This window comes from Pagrus pagrus, assembly GCF_965226575.1.
Source record: "Pagrus pagrus genome assembly, chromosome: 3".
Lineage (NCBI taxonomy): Eukaryota > Metazoa > Chordata > Actinopteri > Spariformes > Sparidae > Pagrus > Pagrus pagrus.
Genome location: NC_140187.1, coordinates 22,850,811 through 22,856,810, shown reverse-complemented (window position 1 = coordinate 22,856,810; position 6,000 = coordinate 22,850,811).

Genomic DNA, 6,000 nt, shown 5'->3' with positions numbered 1-6,000 from the left:
CCCTGTCTAACCCTTCACTGACATGAAAAGAGTGAGATGAAGCACTACACCATGTAACCTGTATGGTCACATAGACATAACAATTCACAGGAATCCTGAGATCCTGAGGAGATAGCTAATCAGTTTCTTGCTTGCTTTCAGTCAAACTGGCAATCTGACAAATTATGTTTATTTCACTGCTCCCTGATTGACTAGCAACAGTGAAGACAATGGATAGTGTAATCAGGAGGGACCTGACTGCACCATATTTCAAGGTGAAACAACGGGTTTGAAAAGCAATTAGCTTCCAATTAACATTAGCACCCCTCACACTAGCTACCCTTACTGTTGGATACGATACTGTTTTGATGCAATAGGTGTACATTAATTCAGAAATATTAACACACGACTTGGAGACAGTTCAGTCTAAACCAGAAAGTGAAACACACAGGGTGTATTGAAACGGTAATGTTAGCTCGGAAGTTGTTTAATGCTAACTTCAGCCAAGGAGTTATCAAATATGTTGTTTGACCTCGAGTGTGTGAACCTCCAGATTTTCACTATCCATCATCGTTTCAGTTGCTAATCAATTGAGAAGCTCTGAAATTATCACAATTTGCCAGACTGGCTGCTGTGTGAATAAGGTTTGTACTTGATAAAACGAGATGAAACAGATCGAATAGAGCTCCCTCATGCTGATGCCAATAAAACACTCACATCACAACAACAAAAAATAGAAAGTGCAAAACTAATAACCCAGAATGAACTTGCTGAGTTTTCCAGCTCTAAATGTATTAATTAAAAATATATAGACTTATAAACTATCCAGCACTTTCTTACAGTAGTAGACTAAAACACACATCTGTATATTAACACTGTAACATCTGCTCTGTCTTGCATAGTCAACTCAACTCTTGACATTTTAAGCCATAGGAATCAGTAGTTTTCTAGTCAACATGCTGTCATACAGCCAAGCATTGTTCAATACAAACAAGGAGCTAAACTACAAGCATAATTAAAGTTTATTCAAGCAGGTGCCTCGGGCAGAGTAACGTCCCTTTAAAGTCTTGTTATACCAGACAGCAATTTAAATGTCTTTCATGCTGCCAGTAAGCTGCCACACAAAATAAAATGCTTCAGGCTTAAAAGGATAATGCATTTTGTTTTGTTTTGTTAGAGCATCCTTATTCTCATGAAGACAATCTTTCACATGAATCGGCGATGAGCATTACAGATCCAGTGGCTGTTTTCTTGCTTGATATGTTTCACCACACCCAGTTGTTCCACACTCGAACACTGCCGGTCCTGTTTCGTCCCTCTGCACCTTTGGTGTAGGTGAGGCCTGCATTCTTTTTCATTCTTCCCCAACTTTTCACATGTACATGCCTTTAATTTCTACCATGGTGTGGAACTTTACTCTAAAGCTCAAGTTTCTACTGTCTACCAGCTATTTGCAGAGAATTTATGTGCCAGTTTTACTTCTTACTAACTTTGAATGGATGCACACTGCTCTATGAGAAACTGAGAATTGTTTGACCTTTTATTTATAACCACGCACATACACAGTAAATCACAACCACAAAATAGCAATGGGCAAGCAGGGTGTGGTCCCCAACAGCTGGCCCGAACACCCTCATTATTGAGAATTTCCATTCAAATCTGGCACAACATGAGTGTGGTGAGACTTCACTGGAAGAGGGAAGACGGTAAGCGAGAGAAAATCTTGTGGATTACGTAACCTGAAGAAAGGGTCGACACAGATAACAATCGTTACGAGCTTTGTCTGTGCTTGTCTGATATTTTACTGGTCATGGCAGTCATAAATCAGCAACTCAAGCCTGGTCAAGTCTAGATGATCTCAAACAACTTAATACGCAGCACCTCCTTCAACATGTTACAGGTCATGTTACTAGATGTAAGACTTGATGGTGTTTTTGCATAGGTTTATGTATCTTGAGTTATAATTTAAAGGGTGGGCGTGTGCGTCAGTAGGTGGGGCAGAGTGAGGGTTGTAAGTTCATGCAGTGTGGAGCAATGCTGCGTCCATCTGTTAATGTGTTTGCATTATTTCTAATGGGAATGTGAACTGTCTGAAATAATCGCTTGCGCTCTCATGGACGCTCTCTCTCTCTTACACACACACACACTCATACATAAATAGTAAACAACATTTTTTCTAGGAATCAAATCCAAGAAAGCTAATTACTAACTTGAAAAACTTGTTACAAAGTGAAAAAAAATGGTAAGACAAAATTGTAACTTGCATTTATGATACAAAGACTAAGTGGAACAACAGATCCTTCTCTTTCTTTCTTTATCGCATTTTTTGATTTAAATGTACATTTACTTGTCACCTCTGTTGACCTTTTCAGCTGATTATTATTGTTGATTTATTGACACTTGAAATTGAAAGTGAAAAGTAAAGTAATACTAGTCATCATGATCTAAATGAGCACTTTTCTCAAAAGCTCTAAGAATGCCTCTGAAAAGAAAAGTCCGTGGCCGGGTCACCACCTCCAGCTCTGCCCTTTACATTCCCCAGTCTTTGCTCTCATGCTGCTCAACCTGATAGGCTTTGGCTTCCCCATACCTTATTCGTATATGTGAAGTGACAAAATCATATCAAAACCTAAGTTATTAATTTTCAGTACAGTTGGAAACCTGAAAACTTGCTGACATGACAGAATGCTTGTTACAGTCGAATGTTTGTGCCAGATTCTTGCACTAAAATGCATCAAAAAATGTAAAATATTTCACTGGAATGAATGTAATCTTTGAAAACCATCCTACGAAGCGATGACATTTCTTATCGTAGAAAAAAATGTGGTGTAACACATACTTGGTAGCCTTTTTTTTTTGTACGTCTGCAGGACACGTAAACTAGGTGTGGTCACTTCTTTATACTGCATGAATGAGTAACCATGCAGAAACTGAAATGTTACACTTTGCAGTGAATGATCAAAAGTTTGTGTTCTTCCTTTATGCTGTATGTATTTTATGACTGGTATGCACTGTGACATTTAAGGCTCCACCTATGACATCCCTGCCCTCCAGCACAAACTGAAGGATTCAGTCTTGAGGATTTCATTTTAGAAGACATGTCAGGTCAAAGGTCGAAGAGACGCACAGTCTAGCAACTCCATGTCAGATTCATGTGACATTAAGCTGATACAAATTTACATCTGTGTTGCAACAGTAAAAATACTGTTCAAAGTACAACACAGTTTTATGAGGTAAAGATTAAAGGTAAAGCTTTTTCACCTTGCAGTCCTGAGTATATTTCACATCTGCTTATAGCACATACTGTCACTGTTGTTATCCACTTCTTTTGACTGCACATCAGGTATGAGACAGCAGCTGGAGGAGTGTCAATCATCGCGCGGAGCTAAACTGCATTGCCGGCTCAACTTTCAATGAAAAAAAGTGTGTGAACATTTGAATGGAGTTTCTACTGCATGTGAATTAATAAATGACTAGAGAGGTTGAAGATGAGCGGGTTGAAGAGTGCTCTTATTGACTTCCAATGTAACTAAGGGCGCACTCTGGGCAATCTGTAGTGTGCTCATGCATGTTTGACCCCCAAAGTCCAGTTTGTTTGACTAGTGTGAGCGCTCGGTACCATGCTCAAGCACAGGACACTCTCTTGGCCCTGGCATGGTTGGAAGATCCAAGTCCGATCCACGGTGAGGCCTCCATGGATGAGTCTTGTTCCAGCACATTTCCCTGGTGCTCCAATTGAGGTCTGGGGAATTTCTAGGCCAGGTTGACGCCTTGAGCACCTGTTTGTCATGTTCCTCAGGCAGAGCAGTTTCTGTAGTGTGGTTGGTTGCACAGTCCTGCATCTAGCATATAAAGGTATTTTATGGTTGTCTAGATCTTTACACCCAAAGGCCACTGATGGAGATTTCATTTCCAAAACAGGGCATTCCACTTGTCAAGTGCTGAAGGGCTTCCTGACAGTGCCTCTGGGTACTGTGATCTTGTGTTTTTCCTTTGCTGTTTTAACGGCCTTGCCTATAGATGTTGAAACCTGTTGAACAGCCCCATGTCTCAAGGTAATTTACTTATGTTTCTCCTTTGTTTAAATGTAGTTGCTTTGTTAACATACTTAACATAACATTGTCTGTAGTTGATAATGCAACAATTTGATAACACAGGAGTGGCCAGTGATCATTATCCACAACTCTTTCCATTTCAGTACGCTACTACATTTAAAATTTCCAGAGCATGGCTTTTGCAAATCCTCTTAGATTGTTGATCCAGTCACCTTCATATCTGATGTGCATCGTCTTTGGGTGGAGCACATTCTTGTCAAAATATCCCACGGGTTGTGAAAGTCATAAATATTTGCAAACATCATGAGACAGTGACTCAAAAAAAACAAAAAAACAAAAAAAAACACGTCGTGTTGGTTGACAGAGAAACCAAGGCCTTTGCCAACCAATCATGTTTAAATGGTGCTTCAAGGCTCTTTTGGCCAAGTAACACTGGTACCTCCCCATGTTGGACAAAAACACCACAAAATGCCCTCTTGGATGCACCTATGGTAGATAAAACATGATAAAGTGCTCTCTAGGGTGGCCTTCCAGTGGACAAAATGTGGTGAGGTGCCCTCTCTGCATTGTAAATATATCACGACTTTCTGCACTCCGCATACAGCTTTTTTCCTGTATTAGTAGTATCATGTCATTAGTAGTCCACCACTGCCACTCATATTTTCATAATTATCAAGCTCTGACTGTAGAGTCTACAGCAACACATTTTACATTTAGACATGTAGCTCTTGAACATTAGCTGTACAGTACAACCATCAAAAAAAGAGCATTACCTTCAAATAAATAATGTTTTATTAGAATGTTTATTAGTAAAGTTAGAATTGAAGCATTAATATGCATTACACATTACACAATCAAACTATTCATTGACCATATGAAGAATAATGAACAAACACATAAGAGAAAATCTGAAGCCTTTCCACACACAAACACACCCCTTCATGCTTGTTTTGGCGTCCTCATAAAGTTGTGGGTGTGTTCATCATGAGGGAGTGGTGTTGGATTGTATTTTAAACTGGGTCTCAGTCTAGGTCACCACCTGCAAAAGGCACAGTACACACCCTTACAACACAGCAGCCGCAAGTCAGGCATGAAAAATATCTCGCGGAAGCCAAGTGAAGAGAATGTGGTTAATCTGAATGAATGCGTGCATTAAAAAAGGATAGTGAACACCACAATGAGCATGTGATGAAAGTCTCTTAAAGAATGTCTCACTAACGAGCTCAGCTACATTGCAAAGTTGCCAGTGTTGATTTTACACAGAGTTGTAAAGTCAACAGTTTGTTGGCATGCTAACACATTTCCAATACATCCGCAGTGTTTGCTTAAAAAGTCACCATGAGATATTACTTTACAATTCTGGACTTTAACACGTTGCTTATAGCCCACACACACACACACACAAACACACACACACACACACTATCTCACTATAATTGTGGGAAGAAGTCAAGCATGGGAACTGCAGTCTGACCAGATGACTCACTCACTGTCAGACGAGGAAGATAAGTTGTCTGGCCAAAATAAAAACCTAGCAACAGAACCAAACGTTGGCTTGCATGACTGCGTGTATGACAACATCTGCTTGTGCATGAGATCACACATAGTAGCTGTGGGTGCACAGTGTTTTCTGTTTAGTTTTTTTAAACAGATGTACTGAATCGTCATTTTGTATAAGACGGTGACGAATTTTAGAATCACAGCCAGTTTCACTGATTAGCTAAAAAATGCTAAGAAGCAGCTTTGTTTGCATTGATAAGATAAGCAGGTTGGTTGCATTTACTGGAGTTCCTGGGAGGGGGGGGCAAGTGGCATAAAAACTGCTTATGGGCACTTTTAGCATTTTGATTATTATCTTTCTGATTTACATTCTCAAATATAACTATAGGAACCCAGCAAACATTGGTGGTGTCCCTGGCCGAAGACGATCCCTGTCTGACACCAATACTTCAATGTGGTTATGGGG